The sequence below is a fragment of the Sorex araneus genome, chromosome 2, assembly GCF_027595985.1.
Source record: "Sorex araneus isolate mSorAra2 chromosome 2, mSorAra2.pri, whole genome shotgun sequence".
Classification (NCBI taxonomy): domain Eukaryota; kingdom Metazoa; phylum Chordata; class Mammalia; order Eulipotyphla; family Soricidae; genus Sorex; species Sorex araneus.
In genome coordinates, this window is record NC_073303.1 from 135331605 (window position 1) to 135357193 (window position 25589).

The 25589-nt window shown below is 44.4% G+C and overlaps 1 protein-coding gene across 1 annotated transcript in view; it reads left to right on the forward strand.

Moving 5' to 3' along the window:
- The first annotated feature begins 255 nt into the window (after nt 1–255).
- MYLK (myosin light chain kinase) overlaps nt 256–25589 on the forward strand; it is a 285085-nt gene continuing 259751 nt past the window's right edge. Inside the window, exon 1 of the mRNA XM_055127484.1 lies at nt 256–336. The gene's annotated coding sequence lies outside the window, so the exon portion shown is untranslated. The remainder of the gene's footprint in view (nt 337–25589) is intronic.

The following is a 25589-nucleotide window of genomic DNA, read 5'->3' on the forward strand; positions in this document are numbered from 1 at the left end:
CCGCCTCCCCCTGCCCCCGTGCGGCCTCCCCCTGCCCGCCCCAACCCGCGGGTGCCCGGTCGCCTCCCCGCTGCCCGGGTCCCGCGGTGCCCGGCCCTCCCGGCTCCTGGGCCGCGGGGCCGCCGAGGGGGCGTGTCGGGCCGGCGGGCAGGGCCAGTCCGAGGGCCGTATGCAAATGAATGCAAATCCGCGCGTGCGGCCCGCGGTCCCTCCGGGCGCCACGCACTCGGCCAGCGCGTCCCGCTGCTCGGCGCTGCCCTGCCTGCCCCGCCGCCGCCGCCGCGCGCCCGCCCCGGCCCGCCGCCCGCAGCGCCCAGCCCGACCCCAGCGGCGCGGGTGAGTGAGGCGCCGCGGCTTTTGTCCGAGCGCGGCCCCGGGACCCCCCCTCCGAGGGCGGGCTGCGATCCCGTCTGAGCGCGGCGTGGGGAGCGGTGATGTCCGCGGGGTTCCAGCACGGGACGGGAGCGGGGAGCGCGGGGCTACGCACGGGGGGCCCTCCCCAAAGAGGGGGTCCGCAGGCCGGTCTGGGAAGGCCGTCGCGGGCCACGGGGGGCTGCCCCGCTGCTCTTCCTGGAACTGCGGTCCGGAGCGGGGGGGACCCCAGAGGGTCGGGTTGGACCTCTCAGGACAAGAGACTCCCCAGATACTGGCTGTCGAACCCTGGAACTTGCGACGCGTGGGGCGGGTGGGGGAAGCGCTGCAGCCGGGAGGATGCATTGAGGACCGGTTTCGGCCCAAGGGGGCAGCGCGCCCTACATCAGAATCCCAAGGAGAAAGACCCGCCGGCGTCCTTTGGGACCTAAACGGGGTGAGGAGGGGCAGTTCATAGGATGAGTCTTCTCACCAGCCCTTCTCACCTCGCCCGGTGCAGCTGCTGACTGGCTTCTTCACTCCCTTCGTGGAATCCTTTTTTGTCAAGATGCGCATGTCTGGGCCAGAGAGCCCAGACTTGCCTGGCATGCTGCCGATGCCAGTTCCATCCCTGCACTATATACCTGAGCACTGCCAGGGGCAAACCCTGCCTGAGCACCACCGAGTGTGCCCCGCCACTCAAGAACAACTTATCAATAAATTATTCCCATTTAAGGGACCCTTCAACTTCAGAGCATCAGATATTCCCCCCACTCCAAGACTCTGGGGCTGTATGCATATTTTTGGTAAAACTTGTTGGGTTCTTTTTTGGGGAAGGGTATATCATGCAGTGCTCAGAACATACTCCTTTTTCTGTGTTCAGGGGACCATGTGTGATGGCGGGGATTGAACATGGGTCTGCCATCTGCAGTGCAAGTGCTTCCCTTGTGTTCTTTAAAAGAATTTTTGGGTCTACTAAAATCATTTTGGTTTCTCTCACTTTCTCCCCCTCCCTCCCCTTTTCTCTTAGATTATTTACCCTCTTCCTCCCTCTCCTCTGTGTCCCTCTGTCTAAAGCCTGCCTCCCTGCCTCTCCCCCTCCTTCCCCCCTACAGACAGGGAGTTTGGAGTGAGACAGATTTGTTTGTTTTTGCTTTCTGGGTCACAGGTGGCTTTTGCACAGGGGTTACTCCTGGCTCATGCACTCAGGAATTACTCCTGGCAGTGCTTGGGGGACCATATGGGATGCTGGGAATAGAACCTAGGTCCACTGCGTGCAAGGCAAATGCCATACCCGCTGTGCTATCGCTCCAGCCCAAGAGTGAGACAGATTTCCCTGAGCCTTGTGACATTCTTTGCGGCTACCCAGAATGAGGCAGACCCTTTGTCCCTCACCCTCACTGACCCACCCTATCAGGGCAGGTAGGCGCAGTTTCCGAGGCCCTGACTGAGTGGTGGTGGGATGCGGCTTGTGGGACGGGGGCTCTGGGGACATGTTCCTTTTTTCTAGGATCTGCAGTTTGCCTTCTTTGGTGATTCCAAAGGATGCTGGTTGTCCCTGCCCACAGAGCCAACTCTGCTGTGGAGGAGGAAAGCCCCTCCCTGGGTTTCCTTTGTGCAGTGAGTGAGTGGAGGAGGGGGCTGCAGAGGCTTGGGGGAGCTTTCCTTTGTGTGAGGTTTGCTGACCCTCTCAGAGACTCTTTTCCTCAAGGAGGCACTTCTGGGAGTGAAGGGCTCACAGGGTACATGAGGCCCCCGGTCTGACTGGGAAGGTCAGAAACTCCCACCTGCTCTGGGACCAGGAGACAGACAGGGATCCTCACACAGGGCAGGGCCTGGGGGGCAGTGGCAGGAGAGTGGGCTGGGAAGGCTTGTCCCTTAGTACACACACACACACACACACACACACACACACACACCTCATGGGGTCTTGATCCTACTTGGAAAAGCCTTGATCTTTTTTAATTTTTAAATTTAATTTTCATAAAGTTGTTCATATGAATTGATTACATTAAATATTTCAATTCCAGTACCACCATCATGACACCTTCCCACCACCGTTAATTTGAATTTTGCCACCACAATTCAAGATGGCCTGCCACAGGCAGATGCTAGAAAATTTATTTTCTAATGCTTATTATGGATATCATGAGACATTTTGCAGCCACACGAAATTTTAAAATTGTAAATTCTAAAATAGAAATTCTAAAATTGTAAATGATTGGGGTCCAGAAACACCTCTGTAGGGGGCTAATCCATTTTGAGATTTGTTTGTGATTCTCTGGATCAAGCCTTGAACTTTCTTGATCCTCAGCTTTCGAGGAATAGACTGTGAGTGCCCTGGGGTCTGTGGACTCCCTGCCTACAAAAGTGAATCTGGGCTTTTCCCCCTCTAAAAATATCAACTTGGAGGGGACAGATTGACAGGACAGTGGGTGCGGCACTTGCCTTGCACATAACCAGCTTGGGTTCCATCCCCCTCCCCCGAACCACACTGCATTCAAGTGAACCCTGAGTACACAGCCAGGAGTGAGTCCTGAGCACTACCCGGTATGGCCCCAAAAGCAAAAATAAAATAAAAAATAAGCCTGAAGTCTGTGACCCAGAACTCAGTGACTATTTTCTGGCTTCAATTGCTTTTATTGTGTGTGTATGTTTGGTGACACAAATGTGTGGGGTGGGGGGGGCACACATGTGGTATTCAGGGGCACTTAGGGCACAGGGAACAAACCCAGGGTCTCGAACATGCAAGGCAGGTGCTCTACCACTTGTGACACATCCCGGTCCTGGATCTTTGCCTTATCAGTGTCAGAGGAGGGATGGGGCTTTGAGAATGAAGCACTGTGGAGTAAGGCTCCAGAGACCTCCATCCTGCATGGAGTTTATTTATTTGTTTTTGGGCCCTGGCATGCTCAGGGCTTACTCCTGGCTCTGTGCCCAGGGATCACTGCCAGCAGGCTCAGGGGACCGTATGTACTGTCAAGGATGGAACCCAGGTCAGCTACATGAGGCAAGGGCCCTTCCTGCTATACTCCAGTCCCTACCTGGAGTCTATTTAGTTCTTTCTGGGGGCCACACTTCTTTTATCTTGGAAATCTACATCAAGGACACTTGAGAACCCATCTTTGCCCAATTCAAACTAGCACACAGAAGTTGGGAAATGGTTCATTCTTCAAAACATCCTGTTCTTTCTGTAAATCAGTGAAACTTAGAGAATGACCTGTTGAAGTAAACTTTTTCAGGGGCCAGAGAGACAGTGCAGGCATGAAAGCACTGCTTTGCATGCAGTCAACCCAGGTTCAATCCCTGGCTCAGCGTATGGTCCATTGGTAGGAGTGGTCCCTGAGCACAGAGTCAGGAGTATGCCCTGAACACTGCCACGTGTGGCCAAAAACCAGATAAATGGAAAGGAAGGTAACCGTTCTCAACAGAAGACATTGTCCTTACACAACCTGCCTTTGTCATTTTCTTGACCAACAGTGAGTGAACCTATAGGTCCCCAAGTTGGACTTCTGGCACGGAAACCATAGAGTAGGCACTTGCAAGGCGCTTGAGCTGGGGTTCTAGGAACCTCCAGCAGTACTCCAGAAGGAGGACCTTGCAGGTATCCCTGGGCTAGGCTACATGGTACATCTGTCCCCTTCCCTTGTCTACCAACACAAAAAAGGTGAGTATTGTGGGCTGTGTGAGTGGTCACCTCTGCCCACCTCTGCAGAGTCGCTCTGTAGATGAACTTTCCATCTCTTCACTAAGTTGTGCCTGTGTTACAACAATCACAGTTCTCTGAGAAAAGTCTGAGTCTGGGGGTTTGTCACTACCTTCCAGATGGCATATCCCTCTAGCCATTTTTGTGCTGAGCTACAGCACTTGTGAAAAGGACAATGACAAAGATACTAGCATGCTTAGATTAACAAAAATTATGATTATGGAAATCATAAATATTTGCTATCTTTGATATGTAAGTAACAAATAAAGAAAACAAAAAGTAAAAAGAAAAGGACAAGGACAGCCAGTGCTGTGCTGGCAGGAGGAGCACTAGGAAGAGCTTTCTGTTGGCAGGGCAGGGTGAAGGCCAGGTTTTTGCCACCTTCTTTTCATTGCCCTCTCCCTAACTTTCCCTGGACACCTGCTGGCAAATAGGATCCCCACGAGGGATTGTGGAAATTTGGGGGTCTATCCCACAACTTGCAATTCCTAGTGTTGTCCCATCCCCCCACTCCTGTCACTCTGTCTTCCCTGCCCTTTTCTCTTGAGTCCTGAGTGCAGAACCCTTTGGAGACAAAGAAAAGCAATGAGGAAAGGATTTCCTTTCTTTCAGAGCAGTTCTTGGATCCCCACCCCTGCCCATTTCTGGGTCCCCAGCTTGACCCTGATTTGTAAAGTAGGACCTAAGGAGTGATTTTTCAGTCTTTTGGGAACCTGAACACTTGTAACTCCAAGCTAGCGGAAGATGTTTATCTTTTTTCAGAAACTGGGATTGGGAGGCCAGAGTAGTTTTCCTTCAGATTTCTGCAGGAAGCAGCAGCACAGCTGGGGAGTGACCTTGGGTTCAGAGCTTTCCCACTGGCTGGAACAAAGGTCTTAGGCACAGTGACAGTGAGGGTGGTAATAAGAATGAAATGAATAAGTGACTATGATGAGTAGGTGCAAGGCCAGGAACAGCCACTCAGCACATGTGGACATAGAGAACACTGCTTTCAGCAGGAGAGCTGGTCCTCCCCCCTGCTTAGCTTCCCCTGAGCTCAGCATTGCACTGACTCTAATGACCCTATAAACACTAATCCCACACCTGCCCCACACCCCAGACCTGTGGAGGCTTTATAAAACAAAGGTGATATGCCCAGCACTCTTGGGTTTGCATGGGAAAATAGCTCACATGTATGAAGTAATTAGGAAACAGGAACATGTTCTGTGGTATAGGCTCAACTAGTGGAATTATAAGAAAAAATTCAGGGGCTGGGAGGAGTCAGGAATGGGTCAAAGCAGAGGAGTGGATGTGAACAGATTCCTAGAGGGGATGGGGCTCTGACCAAGGAGGAGGATGGGTGGGTGGGGGGGGGGCACTCTGTCTCTAGTGTCTAGAATCTTTTGTGCTGGGACCTGGTGTCTCCAGTGACTTTGCCGTGAGTCTTCTCCCTTGCACACTCATTGTCCTGAGGTGTGCATTATGGGCCATTTCCATTTCAGTCTGTCTTCCCTCTGCCCGGAACAGATTTGGGTTAATTTTATACTGGATCAAAATGACTAAGAAGCAAAACTCCAGCTCTGGGGAGCCCGGTCCCCTGGAAGGCCTCTCAGTCCCTGGGCTTTGGGTACTTCCTCATGCTTCATTCATCACATGCGGCTCAGAGTCCCAGACACTTAAGGTCCTCCGCCGCACATCCCCAACTCCGGGTGGCAGATTTAGAAATGTCAGAGTCATCATTCTATCCTGAGACGAGGAGGAGGTGGGTGGCAAGGCCTGCTGGGCCAGAGGAAAGGATGTAAACTGGGCCCATCACCATGGCTTGGTCTGATTCTGCGGAGACTTGAATTCTGAGAGTGACAGCTTTTTCCTTGATCCCGCCACCGTCTGTGATCATCTCCCAGGATCCTTGAGTACTTTGTACCTGCCACCCTGATCCCACCCACCTCTAAAGTTGGGCCTGCCATCCTCCATCCCGGGCCTCCTGTCTCCTCACCTGGGTAGGCTATGGGTAGAGGGACCTGTGCTAGGTAACCTTTCCTGGGGAGGCAGTTTTTAAGGTGGGGGGAACCTTAGCTCCAAGGAGCCATGGACTCCAAGGGCAAAGGTCATGTTCATCTTTATCTTCTCACTTGTAGCCCAGTTTGTAACCTTAATACCTGACCTTGGGCACTTGGTACACTGGGTTGAAGGACCAGGTGATGGTGATCCTCCACCTGTCCAAGGATACAGAAATGTTGAGAACCATTGGTGGACCACCATGGTTAGAACTGTTGATCCATGGGCCAGGACTGGTGCTGGTGTAAATGGTTGAAGAACTTTCCCAACTACCTCACTTCTTCAGTTATGACTTTTTTTTTTAATAATGTAGGAGTACTGCTATTTATTCAACCATTGATTAAGCTGATTGAACTGGGCATGAATTCCACATTACATTTTTTAAAATTCTATTTTGAAAGTTAATTTTATTTTATTATTTTATTATCATCCCCCCCACCTTTCTTTTGATTCACCATGAGATACAGTTACAAAGCTTTCATGTTTGAGCTTCGGTCATACAATCATCAAACACCCATTCCTTCACCAGTGCACATTTTCCACCACCAAAATCCCCAGTATTTCTCACCCCCCACCCCCATTCTAACTCTTCCCCTGCCTGTGTGGCAGGCAATTTCCCCCATACTTTCTCTCTACTTTGGTTACATTTGATATTTCAACATGAGTCCCACCACCACTCAAACCTGCCAAAAAGGCAATGCTAGATGATTTGTTTTGTATACTTGTTACAGATAGAATATAATGTCCAGGAAATTCTTTTCCGGGAGCTTTAGTTTATAGTCTCTGAGTCTTGGCTCATCCAAGATGACGCTCATCCCCTCTTGGTGAGGCTTGTCCAAGCGTGTGGAGAGTAGCCTTGAACATGGTGGCGGTTGGGTTCTGGAGGTTTTTGGCTGCTTGGGTTCTGCTTGGGGCAGGGAGGGAAACTCAACCTGCCCCACTCCAAGGTGCCCCAGTGAAGACAGCCTGGCGCAGGGTCAGGACATTCTGTGGCGCTCTCTTCCGGGAGTTTTAGTTTATAGTTCCTGGGTCTTGGCCATTGATGAGATTACATGGTGCCAAGGGCAGTTTTTGGGTGTGACTGCTGAACTACTGGAAAACTGGGGACTTGCGGGGTGGAGGCCCAGTCCTGATCCAAGCGGACCTGGAGTTCTCAGTCATGGATTCCCGCCTACCTCTGTGCTACAGGCCCTAACTGTGTCTTTTGATCTCTTTCGAGATTTATGGGTCTCTGAAATAAGGCAAATAAATGAGTTTATGTAGCTGAGCCGGAGGTGGTTTGTGGGTGTGTCTCCCACATACCTAACTTTTGGCAATTTAACTTCTTGGTAAACTTGGCCCCAAGTTGTTGGGGTCTGGCCAAAGGCACAGCAGCAATTTTGGGGTATCTGGAAGTCAGAAGGCACCATCAGGCTGCTGATGCACTCGCCCCACAGGTACAGGTTGACCTGCTGGCAGCACCGTACCCCCAGTTATGTCTTTATGGATGGATATATAGCCTCATAATTTTTCTACTGAACTTTATACACTTTTTCAGTTAATTATTAAACCTCTTCATAGAGGAGGTCTAAACTGGACTAAATTTCTACCCTTTTCTCCTTTTTTCCAGGTTAAGTTCCTATTGATTAATATTTTTTTGTATCTCTGGAATGTTCATTTTCCTAGTCTCTAGGTTGCTGCCTTGAAGAAATAACTCAGTTCACGAGGACGCAGCTGTCAGGCCGTGTAACCTGGAGGAGGACAGTCCTGACTCTGTAACTTCGCTTCCAAAGCTTTAATCCTTACAGTTGGCGTTCAGGGGTGCCTCGTGGTGGATAATTGACAATGAATGCTTCTGGATTTTCCCCAAATTGTTTCAGCTAGAGGTGGCTTGGTTTTTGTTTGGAGTTTTGGGCCACACCCAGTCATGCTGGAGCTACTTCCAGCTCTTTGCTTGGGTTCACTCACTGCAGTGCTGACAGGATCATGTGGTGCTGGGCATCAGGCTGGGGTTGGCAGCATACAAAGCAAACTCCTTATCCACCCTGCAGCCAGGGATGTCTTCGGGAGTTCTCCGGCTTTGTGCTGCAGTAGGGCTGCTGCCCTTCCTCCAGGGGGCCCTCTGGAGGCCTCAGGCACAGAAACCGAGGTGTGCTTTCATGTGACTTTGCTTCTGAGCAGACATCACTAGGTCTTACTCAGAGTATTGACGGTGACTTCTCTGTGGCACAAATACATTTACATTGGAATGTTTTGCTCATCTTAAAGCATTATCCCCTGCATGCCTCTAACTCAGAGACCTCCTGCTTTTGACTGGACAGTCTCTACCTGCGGTTTCATATCTCCGTTATCTGACTTCAACCAAAGATACTTTTTACCTTATCATTCTGATCCAATATTTACTTCTCTGCCCCTTTGCCTCTGACTGTGAATTTGTTTTCTCTTGGGCAACTTTGCTTGCCTCTTTGACTGACAAGTCCTTCTAGCTTTAAATATTTGTTCAGAGAATTATTTAAGGCCTCACACCTGTTAGATACTACCCTATCCCGGAAACTTTGAGGTCCTTCAAGTTCTTTTTCTCATTGAATCTTCTTCAGTTAGTCCCTATCTGTCCTATAAAACAGGTAACCATGTATATAAAAACCATAAATATTAACACCACTGTAGATGCATTATCTAAATGATAATATTCATAAAACATGAAATTAAACTTATCCTTGAATAAAATTAAATTGAATTAATGGTGACAAGTCATATATTACAAGGGAATGCTTTTTCTTAGTTTCTTAACTGTTTTTATTCTCAATTTTTGTCCACAATTACTTTTGAAAAAACATTCAAAGAAACTGTTACTGTTTTTTCTCTGAACTGTGGTTCCAACATTAGCTGATATAACAAAATCCCTCTGTAACTGTTATGTGAAGAATTATGCAGGTCCTCTATCCCAGTCCTGAAGCCCAGAGTGGTCAGGGAATCTCTGCTTTTACAAAATTCCCGGGGTATCTCTCTGATTAGTCAGGTCTGCCCCTCAATCTTGATTGGTTCTCACTGCAATTATTTCTTTGATTTGGGTATTAGGAAGGATATTGAGATATTCTTACTCAAATTGAACAAAAAACACTCTTAAAATGGACATTTTTTTCTCAACACCTTGTTGAAGAGGGAAAAATTGCTAATAATCATGTGGTAAAAAGGAGACAACATTCTAGATTCTAAGTGAGATGTAAGTGAGGTTGTAAAATTCACATCACTTGTAGTTTTTCAGGGAAAAAGCACATTGATACGCACAATAAGAATTTGAATTATATGTCTTTTTCATAAAATTTGTATGCCTTTTGGTGCTGAAGTGATAGTATAGTGGGTAGGTTGTTTTCCTTGCATGTGGCCGACCCAGGTTTTATCCCTGACATCCAGGAGTTATTCTTGAGTGCAGAGCTAGGAGTAACCCAAGCATCGCCAGGTGTGAACCGCCTTCTCAAAAAAAGCCAAAAAAATTTGTATGACTTTTTATTATTATCAGAATAAAAATATTAAGATCCTTCTGAACTGTGTTTATCAATGAGAGTGATACATGATTTCAGAATGGTAATCTGCTTTTAATAATAATAATAATCTACTTTTAATAGTTACATTAATAACCCTTTAATGTTGACTCTTAATTCTTGAGGTAAATTCTTGGAAAAATACATAGCTGTGCTGTATTGTTAAAAAAAACTCCCTTTTATTTTGTTATTAAGTGCTTTTGGGGGGATATTAAGTGCTTTGGGGGGGGGGGCTGTAGTGATAGCACAGCGGGTAGGGCGTTTGTCTTGCATGCGGCCCACCCGAGTTTGATTCCTCTGCCCCTCTTGGAGAGACTGGCAAGTTACCGAGAGTATATTGCACGAGTGGCAGAGCCTGGCAAGCTACCCATGGCGTATTTGATATGCCAAAAACAGTAACAAGAAGTCTCACAATAGAGAAGTTACTGGTGCCCGCTTGAGTAAATCGATGATAAATGGGAAAACAATGATACAGTGATATAGTGAAGTGCTTTTAAAAAAAATTCACATCCATAGAAAAGTGAAAATTCCATGGCAAACTTTGTAAGCTCACAATTTTGACATTTTTAGCATCTTTAAGGTTAACATAATTCTGAGGAGTATTGAATATTCTGAGAATTTTGTCTATATTTCCTAATGGTAACGTTATTTTTAACTAATGGTTAAACTTTTAGCTTTTTTAAAAAAAGTAGATAATATTGCTGAAAGTAGAATATCTTTGGAAAGTCAACTGGAAACTTGGAAAACAATATTGTTCAGTACCAAATATCTTTTGTCTTTTGCACATGAATTTTTCTGATTTTGAAAAGTTTGTGCTTTATTTTGGTTACTTTGGCAGTTTCCTCTGTCTTTTGATTCCATTGCTTGTCAAGTGGTGGGCATTGTTTTGGTATTCTGTAAATTCCACCACCCCCCATTGCTCCATAATAATGGAATATTTTTGAAGACATTTTTCTTTCTCTTGAAAAATTGATTTATAACTTACACCAAAAAGAACATACTAAAATTTTCCTCATTTCAGGGTATAAATTTGAATTTTTACAAACACATTCCAGCACCACCACAATCAAAATAGCAAGCAGTTCCATCTCCCCCAACCCCCCAATTGCCATATGTACTTTTTGGCATGCTTCATCTAAGAAATATTTATAGTATTAGATAATTAAAAGATTTTTGTTCAAAAGTTTATTCAGAATATTTCTTACTTTCATTTAACTTCTCTTCTTGCTTGATTTTTAAAAACATTTTTATTATTTTGATTTTTTTATTTTGAGGGTACACCCAGCTGTGCTTAGGGTTTACTCCAGGCGCTGTGCTCAGGAATCACTCCTGGTAGTCCTTGGGGAACCATATATGGTGCCAGAGATCAAACCCAGGCAAGCACCCTACCCAATGTACTATCTCTCTAGACTCCCTTGGCAACATTTTGGAACCTGTTTCCATCAAACTCGGGAAGAACCTGAATGCAGCATTTGTCTCAAGTCCTGTGAGATAAATCACTTCAGAGCCCTTTATCTGAAATTGCTCAAAACATGGAGAAAATTGGCCTCTTTTTGGCTGGATCCAGACATGAGGTAAATTTTATCCTGCTTCTCTATAATTCTTTCCACAGAATTGGTCTAAATTGGTAATGTCCCTGGCATGAGGAGAAGACTGGAAGAGAAGTTTAGCAAATCAAGTTCTGTTTGAGTAGTATTCAATGGCACTAAACTTAATGTTGGTACCAAATTCTTTCCAAAATGTATCATTGCATTTCTCATCAGTAATCTTCTTGGTCTTGTCTAGAGTTTTCAAACTTCTTTCTTGAGCAGTTTATGCTGCTAAAGTCTCTAATGGTAAACATTCAAGGGGAGATCACTGGGGTCTACAAACAGCCTCAACAAAATTAGGGTACTTTGGCATCATATTGTGGAAGTCATCTGTGACACCAAACAGTTTCATCTCCCTTCAACTTGACATATATACTTTTTGACTTGTTTCATCTTAAGAAATACTTACATAGTATGAGACAACTAAGATTTTTGTCCAATTAATATCTTTTTGGCACACATAGAGCTTAATGAACTCAGTCTTCTTAGATCTATACTTATCAAACAGACCACTAGGAGCAGATGTGGGTATGAATAAAATGGATTCAAAAGTTACTTTCCCTTCAGCAGTAAAGTGAGATAAGCCCTAGGTTCCTCACTTTCTTTTGAAAACAACTTCTAGAAAGCTTTATATTCATCTTCTACTTCTGTAAGTGGTCTCTGCTATGTTGGTTTGATATCATTCATCAATTTCCAGGCAGTTTTTCAACTTTTTTAGTTTTGGTTTTGCATCCTAATCATCATATTCCTCCTTTTCTTTTGCTGCCTCTTCTTCATCTATGGATTCTTAATTGCTTTTTGTCTCCATACATAAGTTGGGAAGTTTATGAGTTGTGAATATTTTTTGACAAGATTTTTAACTGTATCTGATTCAAGTTAATCAGAGGCTTCTTTTGAAACAAGTGTACTTGTCATTTCTTATGGAGTGGGGTTTCTTCTGGCTCAGCAATTATAGAAAATTCACTGGAGTCAGATTTTCAGATGTTCTGGGTATCACTGCTGTGTTTGAATGTATAAAAACTTTGAATTTAAAACATGAAAGCTTTGTAACTGTATTTCACAGTGATTCAATTTAAAAAATACCTTTATCTGCTATGAGAAAGGTAGAGCTAAAACCAATACTGAACTGGCCAGGCAGTTTTAAAGTTACTGGTTATCTTCCTGTGTCTTGACATTGTAAGAATGAGTGGTGAAATATTAAGAATGAGTAGTGAAAATCATTGCTTTATTTCCAATCTTAGGAGTAGTATTCCCTTTTTAACCATATGTTTTATGTAAACCGTAGGGCTTTTGTAGATATCTTTATCAGGTTGGGAAAACTTTCTTCTACTTTCAGTTTTCTAAGAATTTTTTAAATTGTGTATGGATAATGATTTTTTCATGAGCCCTGCTTCCTTCCTTCCTTCCTTCCTCCTTCCTTCCTTCCTTCCTTCCTTCCTTCCTTCCTTCCTTCCTTCCTTCCTTCCTCCCTTCCTCCCTTCCTTCCTTCCCTTTTCCTTTTCTCCCTCCCTCTTTTTTCTCCCTATTTCTCCTTCCTTCCCTTCTTCCCTTTCTTCCTTCTTTCCTTCCTCACTTCCCTTCTGTCCTTATTGGCAACTTTTTCCCTATGAGACAGCCCAGACTGTTGTAATACCATACTATAGATTGGGTAGATTGGGTTGAGTTTGATTAAAATTGTTATTACTTATTTCTTAAATTCTTGGTACTGTTCAAGACCTTTTGAACCTGGAGTTTGTGGCATTGTTTTAAATTACAAGAGAAAAATGTTTTTTTTCTTTTCTAGCTTGGTACTACTTACAGTTCTGGAGGTTGGGAGGCCCAAGATTAAGGCACCCACATTTGAGTTTGGGTGAACACCTCTTGCTGATTCCTAGCATCTCACCATTGTGTGCTTGCTGGGTAAGGGGGACAAAGGATCTCAGGACCCTTTTTCTTAAGGCACTAAAACCATTCTTAATGATGCCCTCATTCATGATGGACTGCCCAAAGATTCCAGCTCCTGATATGATCATCTTGAGGGTTTAGGATTTTCGCACATGAATTTTGGAAGGACACAAATATTCAGACCATAGCATAAATAAAGGGGGACTATTTTAGTCTTTCTGAGTTTCTATTATTTTATTATTATTATATATTATGCATATTATATATATTATTAGAAATAATGATTTCTATTATTATCTGGGTTTCTCTAGGTTTCTATTCAGCTTATTACTCAACTCTCCTAAGTTTTTACTCAATTCTACTAGTGTAGCATGAAAGCAGCCATGGAATATACATGATGGATGTACAAGGCCATGTTCCAGATACTATTTACCAAAACAAGCTGCACAATTGCCCACCCCTGCTTTAATTCTTTTATAGTGCTGAATTACATTATTTGATATTTCAAATGCTTAGCCAACTTTCCATTCCAGGAATAAACTCCATTTGGGCATGATATAGATTAATCTTTTTATTTATCACTGGATTCAGTTTGCTATTTTTTTTTAGTTTTTATAAAATGTTTAAGCTTGTGAAGAATATTGGTCCGGTTTTCTTTTTTTGTGATGTCCTTAACTTTAGTGCCAGAATATTATTGCCTTATAAAATGAGTTGGAACATGTTCCCTCCACTTGTATTTTCTGTGAGAGTTTGATTAAAACTTTTATTATTTATTTCTTAAATTCTTGGTAGTGTTCAAGGCCTTTTGAACCTGGAATTTGTGGCATGGTTTTAAATAGCAAATTTTATATTTTAATAAATGTAGGTCTATCCACATTATTTGTGTTTTATGAGTAATTTTTGACAGTTTGTGTTTTTCTTGTAATTGATCTGTCTTATCTAAAATGAAGAATCTGGTTTTGGGGGCAGGGGGGTCATGTCTGGAAATGCGCAGGACTTTCTGCCTGTTCTATGCTCAGATATCACTCCTGAAGTCACGTGGGGGTCGTATGTGGTGCTGAGGACTGAACAGAAGTGAGCTGCACATGAAGAAAGGCTTGCTCCTGTAACATCATTTCAACCCCTAAAATGAAGAGTTGATGGTCAAACATTATATATTTAATATCTCTGGGAATGTTAATGATTACTTTCCATTACTTTTAGGTATTTTCAGTTTGTAACCTTTTGCCCTTTGTGAGTCTAGTTAAAATTTATCGATTTCATCCTTCTTATCAGAGAGTAAGCTTTAGTTCCTTTTTAACAAATTGTTTTTCTTTTTTTTTTCAAGCCTGCCTGCCACAGGCAGATTCTAGATAATTTATTTTCTATTTCTTATTATGAATATCATGAGAGGTTGCACGACTGCAAAAGCGACCACACAGTCTTGAAATTCTAAATATGTAAATGATTTGGGTCCAGAGACATCTCTCTAGAAAGCTAATCCATTTTGAGATTCATTTGTGAGTCTCTGGATCAGGGCTGGTGGCATGCTTCAGTATGGCCTGGAGGCTGTTGGTGGGCATGACAGCCAGGACCCCAAAGGAGTAGAGAGACAGGAAGGGACGAACTGTCTCCACCGCCATGTGGCCTGGCATCTTCAGAGCCCATTCTATTTTTCTTTTTTTTTAATTTTATTTAATCACCATGAGATAATTACAAGCTTTCATATTTGAGTTAACAATCACACAATGATCAAACACCCATCACATCACCAGTGCACATTTCCCACCACCAATATCCCCGTATATCCCTCTTTCCCACCCTCCCCCTGCCTCCATGGCAGACTATATTTCCCATACTCTCTCTCTACTTTGGGGCATTATGGCTTGCAATACTTTTTTCAACTTCAGTAGTTTTCTTCTCTTATGTCTGTCTCTCCCTTTTCTTCTTTGATTTAGTTGCTCCCATATTAGTTTGCTAAAGTAAAAGTTTAATTTAGTTTCATAATTTTGGTAATTAAAGTTTAGATCATTAATTTGTCACAAATGACTTAACAGTTTTTTTCTGGGACAGCTGGGTTAGAAAGGGAAATTTGAAAGAAAAAATAATGGAAATTTGAGATATAGAACCAGTGTTTCTACCCTTATTATGCGATTTTTTAATAAAAGCCTGTGCTAGATTTTTCCAGATTTACCCCCCCCCCACCACCACCACCACCAGGCATCTGTGTGGAACAAGGCCAGTGGGCTCGAGAAGTTGTACATTGGTTTTTCTTTCATGGCAGCTGGCCTCCAAGTGTGGGTAGTTTGGGACCCCAATGCTCTTCTTCTTCTCAAACTGATTTAAAAGACAGGAAGTTGGGAATGTGAAGTTTTATGAGTGAAAGGACTCTCTCCCAATCGTTTAGAGATAAGGTGGATGAACTTTTCCCAAAGACTCCATAGTAAATATTTCAGCTTTACAGGACTCGACCCCATGTCCATTAGAAGGATCCACTGTTACTGCAGCTCGGAGGGAGCCATATAGACAACAGGTGAACGAGTGGGCATGGCTGAGTTTTCATAAGACTTTATTTATGCAAACAGATAGAGGGCAGGCTGGGCTTGGCCTTTGGATTTTGCCTGATAGTGTGGTGAATTGCACTGACTGATTTTCAGATATGGAACAGGCCTGAGTGCCCAAGGCCCACTGCCCTTCATTAAGAACATGGTCTGCGTCTGGTCCTTGCGTCTTGGAAGTTACTCAGCTGGGAGTCTCTCAGGGTAGGGCCATTATGGAACCTTTTATCTCCCACCAGGTACATGGTGGATGGTTTGGGCAAGTGCACTAGATGGAAGCCACCGTGCATACAGCTGCTGCCACTGCTGCGCCCCCTTTATGGGTCCCCTCAGGAACCCCAAGGCAACAGGAATTGCACAGCCCTGGACGCTGGTGGTGTCATTGCAGGCACCACCTGCAATGGGTTGGAAGCTATTTTGGAAACATGACTGAGTCTGGCCTGAGGCGCTGTTTTCTCGTTCCACTCCCTTCTCCCTGAGGGTTGTCATTGGCATGCTGGCTGCCAGGCCGGGGCCTCAGCATCCAGATGCCAGCCCAGCACTGGGTTCTAAGGGTCAGCCTCACCCTTTTCCAGAGGTGTGTGCCTGTTCCTGCTGGCCAACTGGCAGGCCCGGCTGGTGATCTTCTGGTCTGTGGCCTTCGTGGCTGTGGTCAGCCCGTGAGGACCATGGAGTGCCGCTGACACGGTGCACCAGATGGACTTTGTCCGGATGCCTGGCAGAGTTGTTCCGATTAGGGAATAAAAGCTGGCTGTGGGGTGGATGCCGAGGTGGCACCCTTCAAAGTTCACAGACTTGGACTGAGTCTGGCTCAGTACCCTGTTAGATGGGCAGTCCTGGAAGTCATCTCACTTTTACCAACTTCTGCTCACTCATTTATAGAATGGAGATATTGCCACCTCCCAGCGTTGTTGTGAAGATTATGTTTCACCCCACCCTCCTTCCTGAGGGATTGGTGGGAGACCTATGGCAGGGGGTGGCGAGCAAGTCTGCAGAGAGGTGAGGACCAGGTTGCAGACATGGCGGGAGGTCCTGAGGTGGTCAGGCAAAGAGAGAAAATGGTGGGAGCTATCTCCTTCCTCAGTTATTTCTAGAATGAAGGGTGAGGGGGGAGCTAATTTAGGGCCAGAGTTTGGGTTGCGTGGAGGGAGGTTGGTGTGACTGAGAGTTTGAAGGATGCTTTTGTCTGCTAGATCCTTTTGTTTTTTCAGCGTGGTTCTCGGGCTGGGAACTGAATTACTGGGACTGCACCAGACCCTAGAGCTCGTTGCCTCATTGCGTGGGATTCCAGGGCCCCCGGCCCATAGGACTCAGCCACAGTAATAGCCTCCTTTACACTGCAGATCCCCCGCAGGCGGGACCCGCCCCCAGCATTTGCCCAGCTGCCCTGGGAGGAGAGGCACCCCAGATGCCATCAGAGCCCCCTCTTTCAGTGCTCTGCTTTTCCTTGACGAGCCTCAGACCTTGGAGTGCAGCTGCTAAGGGATGAGCCCTCTTTTTTCTTGCAGAAAGGCCGTGCATTTAGGCCTGCCTTGCCCAGCTGTCGGGGAGCTAGTCCAGGCCAGCTCAGGAGACTCACTGAGGATTGGGAGTCCCGTTCTGTCAGTCTGAAATGATTGCATATGACTGTACCTTAAAGCAACATCAGGACATTATTACTTATGATTGCAATACTTTTGATTAAGAAATTATTAAGAATCCTGATTAATAAGTGTGATGCTTTACTAAATAAGGGAGAAGATTCTTTTATTTTCTTTTCAATTAATTATTATACTTTAGTTCGCAAGGTTACAATAGTATTCACGTTCACGGTTTCATTTGTTTATTTATTTTTCGGTTTTTGGCTCTGTACTCAGGGATCACTCCTGGTGACCTCAGGGGACTATATAATGTGACTGTTCAGCTTAGTAAACAAAATAGACTAGTTAGATTCCTGCTACATGAGTTATTCACTTCTCCCTGAGCTGCTGCGAATCAGCCATTTGGTTGTGTGCAAGGCAGACTCCTTACCCACTGTTTGTCGCTCTGGTCCCACATTCGAGGTTTAGAGGTAGGCATTTATCCCGCCTTCACCATCACTGAAGTTCCCCAGACCCTGCTCCATGTCCTAAGGCCACATCAAGTCTAGCTCTTTCTTCCTCCTCTTCCCTCTCTGCTTCTTGGTTTTTTTTTTTTAATTTTAGTGCAAGTTTACATTTATATGAATAGCTTACTTCTTTCTGAAGCTCATTTTGTTTTCTCTTTATCTGAGCTTTTATTTTAGACTGGCTTTTTGCCCCTCCCCCATCCTATTCCTTGAATTATTTCAAATTTCCCTGTGAAATTTTTTACTCACTGTTTATGCCTAGTCCCTCTTTAATTCTAGAGTCCCTTTCTCAGTTATTTTTCTACAAATAAATCCCATCACTTTATGATTATTACTTTTAACAACTCTTACCCATGTTGTCTCTTTCTTCTATTCTCTTCTTTTAAGGTGACCCTAGTTCTTGGTTCAGTATTCATTGGTTGGTTTTTCTCTTGTTTCATTGGTTCCTCAATTTTGCATCCTCTTCTTGCAGACATGGATGATATAACCCACCCAATACTGTGCATTTCCCTTTTGCTATTTTGCTTCCGTTTTGCTATGAATACCAAAGTTTAATCTTTTCTTACAGTTGAATAGTATTCCATCGTGTATACATTCCACATCTTTATCCAATCATCTTCGACTAGGATCATTAGTTGCTTTCAGAGTTCTGCTTTTATAAATAATGCTGCAAGAAATACTGGAGAAGATACAATTTTTTTGTGTTACTGTTTTCAAGTTTTTGGATAGGCACTCTGAAGTACATTGTTAGATCACATTGTAGCTCTTTTGTTCCTTGAGGAAGCCCCATACCATTTTTCAAAATGGTTGCACTAATTTTTACTCCCCCAAAGAGAAAACTCTGACTGTTCAGCTTGGCAAACAAAATAGCCCAGTTAGATTCCTGCTACATGAGTTATTAAGAGTTATTCCTGAGCTTGTGCTTTCTGTTTGGACAATGCCTTTTAATTTGGGTAATGCTTAATGTTTTCACACATTTTGAATTTAATCTTTGTAAATCTTAGGATGTTATTCTTGGTCTCATTTTATAGCTGATGGCCTAAGGCTTTGGAAGGTTAGAAACAACTTGCCCAATTTTACATGGCTACAGTAAAGGCATAACTCTCACTCTGACAGAGGATGCAAAATAGTAGTCACCTGCCTTTTCCCAGCTGTGTGGCTTTGCAGATGCCTTTTTCTCTATGTGGTACAGCTATATTGACGGAGTTGAGGGTTAAATAAAGATCATCCATGTGAGGCATTGACATAATACCTGCCCTAGAGTATGGGCTCAGAGTGTTAGCTATTGTTATGATCCTTTCTTTTATCTGTTTCACAATGAACGTTTCCAGTTTTTACTGCACTATGAGTAATGCTGCTATAATTATTGTTGTCTAGATGGTTTGTTTTCTTTCCTGTCATGTTATTTCCTTGGATTATTTTCCAAGACAGCATTACCAGGTGGAAAGGTATGATCCTTTTTTTTTTCATTCCATATTGCCAAACAGCCTTTTGGTGGATGATTCTTCCCTGGCAAGTCATTACTAGATCCATGAAAGTGGTCCATCTCCTGTGGGTGGTACAGCCCCCTGACCTCGCAGCCAGGCAGAGGGCCCAGTCATCATTCTTAATGAGAACTAAAAAGACCTACAGATTCTAGACTGATTAGAGCCAGACATTATGAAGTAGGTTGCACCTCCAGCAAGATATGGATGGAGAACCTTGCAAAGGATTGGCCTCTCCTCTGCTTTTCTGCAGGGATCTGTGGGAGGTGTTTGCACATGCATGGGTTGGTGGATCTGAAGGGTGGTGTGGGGGGGGCCCGTGGAAGCTGCCTGAGCTTGGGGCCTGGGATTGCAGGGCACATGACCCAGTGGCAGCTGGTACCCTAATAGAGGTGCTTCAAACATGATGTCTGAAACAGCAGAGACGTATCCTTTCAGAGCTCTGGGAGCGAGTCAAAGTCACAGCGTCAGCAGGCCCTGCTCCCTTTGCAGGACGTGGGGAAGACCCTCCAGCCTCCTGTAGCCCGTGGTGGTGAGCTGCAATCCTTGGCAGCCATGTACTTCCTTCCATTATGCCCTGCTTTCCAGAAACCTTTTCTCCTCCTGTGTATGCGTCCATAGGCTGTTCCCCTATCTGGGTCTGGGTGTGGGTTTTTATCTTCATGTAGGGACACAATTCTTGGTCTCAAAACTGCCCTCCTCCAAAGTAGCCTCATCTAAGCAAGCAAAAATCCTGTTTCTAAATAAAGCTGTGCAGACCATGTACCCAGGAGGGAGTGACTTCAACATGACTGATGAAGGACACACTTCAGCCCACAAGAGACGGGACTCAGAAGAGATCATAGGAAGTATTTTCTACCTGCAGACAGCCATGTTGCAGGGAGTGCTATTTTGTAAAATATCAGAGAAAGTTGCAGACATTGGTATATTACCCCCTAAATAGTGAGGCATGCATATTATTAGAGTTCAGTGGTTGTGTTGTTGTTTAAAGTAAATTTTGAGGAAAATTTTACATTTACATTTATTCAACAAAATGAATAGCTCTTTGTTGTTGTTGTTCTGGGGCCACACCTGGTGGTACTCAATACTTACTCCTGGCTCTGTGCTCAGGGATCACTCATGGTGAGGCTCAGGGTACCATATGGAATGCCAGGAATTGAACCTGGGTTGACTGCATGCAAGGCAAATGCCCTATCCACTGTATTATCCAGCCCCACAAGGTCATTTTTTTTTGTTATGCCCTGAGAAAAGTTTGCTGACCCATGTTATAAAGATCATTTCTTAAATTTCCTTCTAGGAACATTATAGATTTATTATCCATGTCAAATTAACTTTTTTTTCAAATTTACTTTTTTGTGTAGTGTAAAGTAAGGTTGAAGATTCTTGTGTTTCCCTTACATCTATTTTCTTGTTTTTGCGCCATTTGTTGCAGCTACATTGTCTTCACTGTTAAGCGCTGTTTTCAGCCTTCTAGGCCGGGGAAGAACTCTAGAGTGAGATTACTTGGTCGGTTCCCGGGTTTGACAGTGGTAGAGACCAGGGACTGAACCCAGAGGATGTGAGCCCAGAGATGGTAGCCACCGTGTCCTGTTCCTTCCTCATGCCCATCACTGGGAAGCTCTGCCTGAGTGCTGGGTGGCTCGGTAGAAGGCAGAGAGAAGTCAGGAGGGGGAGTGAGTTTTGTTTGAGGTTGAGTGGGGTATTATGGGTTGCCTGATTGAGTATGTTAGGGAGAGGAAAAGAAGAAAAGAAAAACATGTAGAAAGGTAGTGGGGAGCAAAGCCAGGAATGTGGGAGGCAAGTGTGCAGGAAGGTCAGTCCAACCTGAACTTCTCTTTTGTTTAGAGTCTGGGGATTGATAACTGTTCAATCAATTGTGGTACCAAAGACTCAGGGACCCAGGCAAGAATAGCGTAGATCTTTTGAATCTAGATGGAAAGGATGACATGCACCAGAATGATTAACACATTGGTGCTGGCACAGTAATTCTTGTTAATTAGGCTGCATCCATTAGCACTACACACTGGCACCAGTGTCAGAGAAACCTGGTTGCCAGCCTTCCTCTTCCTCTTCCCAGCTGCCTACAAGGCAAGCACCTTATCTAGTATACTATTTCTCTGGCCAAAGCTTTGTTTTTCACTTGAATTACTCCAACAACTGAATTTGTTTCCTTGCATGCAACTGCCGGCACTGAACTCCGCTTCAACCTGGGGGTCTTCCGACAAAGCAGATCTCACCATGATACTTCTCTAAATCTTCCCATGGTTTCCTACAGCTTTTCAGGAAAAAATCTGAGTTCTCTGGAAGTTATATGATGTGGCCTTGGTCACCTGTACCTCCCTAAATGAGTGAAAGCAAGTTATGTCATTTCTATACCTCATTTTTCTTTAAAATGGAGGGGAACAACAGCCTCACTGGGTTAAATTAGGCAATGAATTTGCAGCATTTAGCACAGAATCGGGCACAGACTAAAGACTCCATAGATGGTGGGCTATTTTTGTTGAGATTCAGTAGTTTAAGTGAGTGATCAGTGCCTGCAATGTAGGGAGCCTTCACGGGGAAGCTTCAGATGACCTCCAGAGGTGCAGACGCCTCCACCCTACCTTGTATAACTCAGCTGCTATGGAGTGCAAGGTAGGGAGTGAGGAGCAGTGATTTTGAGCTGAGCTACACTGCAAACACTCAAGGTGGTACAGGAGGCAGTCCAGGTGGCTGGCACTGAGCCACATCGCCGTAAGAAATTTTTTTTTTATAAATTACAAAGTTTGCTTATAATTTACCTTGTAAAAGTCAGAATATAATGAATTTCATTTTCTGGAAAGTTGTCTTATTAGAAACATGTGAAGTGCTCTTAACACAGGGCGATCAGTTTCTTGAGACCACAAGTGTGGAATCTCTCACCAGTTCTCTCAGATTTGGTCAAATTTCCCTCCAAATACAGACTGAAATTATCTCAATTCAAGATCAAAATGAACTTTTCTCAGAAATTACAGTAGAGAAGACAACTTGTAGGCATTTGGGCCTCCTTTTTTTGAGCAAAGGCGTATTGGAAAAACTTCTTACTCAAAGGCCCATTTTTCTGGTTAGGAGGCCCTGTGGCTCTTTCAGGGACTGGGGCGAGGACCAGCCCAGAGGGGACAGGTCTGGAGCCCTCAGTCCCTCGCAGCCCCGGCCCCAGACTGGCCACTGCATCTCCACATTCAGACTTATTTCTGATGTGGTTTGATGTCTGCTGTCATAGCTGATGTGGAAAAAGGAACCGACATCTGCATGCCGTTTGGTCGTGGTTCTGTACCTAAGGATGAGGCTGGTAACTCTTAGCCTTATGTTTATGGTCTGTGTGAAACATAATGAGCATCAGGCTTGTGCTGTTATCAAAGCAAATTTCCTAGGACAGTTTCTCTAGAACCACAATAGAGCTGAACCTTTGACTAGTGTCTCTTGTCAGGGGCAAGAGTAACAGCAAGACTAGAGTCCTTGAAGACATTGCCTGCCTTCCCTGGAGCTTCAGAGGAGACATTGAGGATGCTCACTCAGGGTGCAAATTGCCCCCAGAGAGTGTGCAAAAGAGTACCCCCACCTGAGGAAGGGGTGGAGCCTCTGTTGTGTTACTGCCCTTTGAGTCATGGAAACCCATGTCTGTCTCTGGTTTGGATGACTAATTTCTAGAAAATTCACTTCTAGAAAAGTTCATGTAAAAGTGAAATTTGCATGATTAATCTTTGAATTTAATTCATTCTGCAAACAAGTAGTGAGCTGTGTATTCATCGAGTATACTCCCCTGGCTGGAATCTGATCTCCTGTCAAAGACACTGGGTTGAGTTTGGATTCCTTTTCTGCACTTTTGGAGCAGAACTTTTTATGGTCTAGTTAGGGAGCATATGTGTATGTGAAGAGGCACACTATGAAGTCATTTCCAGATTTAAAAAGAAGGCCAGCAAGTAAAATAATGGTCAGAAGTGAGCTTGGGAGGAACTTAATACCATAAATGTCTACACGGGTTGTCAAAGCAATGACAAACATTATGGTTGGACTGCTTGCTGGGTGCTATACAGGCTTTAGTTGCAGTGTTTCACACACCTGGTTGTGGTACGCTGAAGATCATACAGTCTTTTGTGGCACTGAGAGTCCCAGATAACACTCAGTGCATGTGAGTGGGTGTCACTGGGGGTCAAACTCACGACTTATTTTTTAAAGACAAATGCTTTTACACTGAGCCATCCTGACCTGTAAAGGAAGACACTTTAAATGGACTAACTGATTGATGTCTTATGATGATCCAGTGAGGTTTTGCAGAATTCCCATATATCAGAGGAGGAAATGGAGGGACAGAGATACCAGGGGACTCTGTCCTAGGACTCTATGGCCACAGAGCTGGGGGTGATGGAGTGGGTCTGACACCAGTGGTCTTGCTCCAGAGCCTACCTTGATTGCTCTACAAAGCCTCACTTCCTGTATTTGATGGGTCTTCTCTTTTGACTCGAGAGCAGAAGGGTATGTTACCAGCTTTATCATATGACCCTAACATGCAATCATATAGGGTCCATCTATGGCCTCTATTTTTTCCCCTTGTTCAGCTAAAGTATTCTTTTTTATTTTACTTTTTAAATTGGAAAATAACATTTTATTTTCATACCTTAGGGATAACTTCTGTGAAAAAAAACTATATAGAAAATTCATTTCCATCAATATTTTATTACTATTATTTTTAATTGAATCTCCATACAATGCACTGTTATAAAGTTGCTTACAGTTGGGTTTCACTCATACAGTGTTCCAACACCCTTCCCTTCACCAGTGAACATTTCTTACCACCTGTGTCCCCAGTCTCCCTCCCCAGCTAAAGTATTCTTTATTCCAGAAGTGGAAGGAATAAGGCCGAGCCCTTCTGTGGACTGACCAATTTAGACTGACTCAGGGCACAGCTCTGAGGACTGAAACACACCAGGAGTGAATATTTTTTTAAACAATGCATGGCAAGATTACAACATCTTGGGCTCAGACACAAGAATTATTCCAGCCTCAGCTTTTTTTTTTTTCCACCCCAGTGCCATAAATTTAATCAGCTGGAATTCTTTTCCATTCTATTCAACTTCTTGAAGTCAAGAATTTGGCCTTTTATTGGGAAATCTGCATCTCATTGTATAGATGGAACAGGATGTCTTGGCCCATGGGTCTCTAGAGAGGCTGAGACTTTATTGAAACCTCTGGGTGTCCTAAGGGCTCAAGTGCCAGCAAGTCTGTTTCAGGCATGAGAAGCTGGAGACGTAGCAGTGCAGCAATCTAAGGTTGCAGTGGCAGCAACTGCAGAGCAGCCCACAGCATGTACACGTGAGAATATGGGCAGCTCTTCACATCACAGGCAGGGGAGGGGTGTTTCTCTGGGCAGCAGTGTGCCTCTCACCCGTGTGGGCCTGCTGGCCTGGTCCCTCTCCTGCCTTCTCCAGCTCTGGGACTGCAGAGTCGGAGGAGGGCAGTTTCACCAACAGTCTGGAAGTCATCACCCGGATCACAGATTTCCCTTCAAAGTAACTCTCTTTGGAAGCTGCATCACTGCATTTTAGTGATGTAACCTTTGCTCAGAATTATTCTGAAATTCTGGGGTGGGAAAATTGTATTTATGGATTGGTAAAGTTTCTTCTTCTAGCAGTTGTCTTCTTTTGCCCTTTTCCTAGCTATATCTGAAAATACTTTGAACAGCTCATCAATTTAAATGTTTTTGTGGATTTGGAAAAACAGTGCAGGAAATAAGTCATTTGCTTTGCATGCGATCCATCCCCGTTCAGTCCCCGGCACTACAGATGGTCAGCTGAGAATGGCCAGGAGTGATCTTTGAGCCCAGCCAGGAGTAACCCCCCAATATAGCCCAGCGTGTCCCAACCTCCCCCTGCAAAAGTATGTGTTTTTACAAACGTTATTTTTACTAGCTAGAAGAAATTACTGATAACAGATTCATGGCCATACACCACCAAAGTTAGTCATTTAAGCTTTTGTCAATCTACTGGATAAAAAATGCTGTCTTCCTGTTCGTTTAATCTTTATTATTTTTAGTGACACTAAGTGTGTTTCTGTGATTTTTGCTTGCTTGTGAGTTGTTCTTGTCCTGGGCTTATTTTTCTATGAAGCTGTTTGTCTTTTTTTTTTTTTTTTGCTTTTTGGGTCACACCTGGCAATGCACAGGGGTTACTCCTGGCTCTGCACTCAGGAATCACCCCTGGCGGTGCTCAGGGGACCATATGGGATGCTGGGAATCAAACCCGGGTCTCATGCTTGCAAGGCAAACGCCCTACCCGCTGTGCTATTGCTCCAGCCCTGAAGCTGTTTGTCTTTTTCCTCTTGAGTTATAGAAGCTCTTTATGTAACTGCAATAAACTGGATGGTCTTTTTGAACATG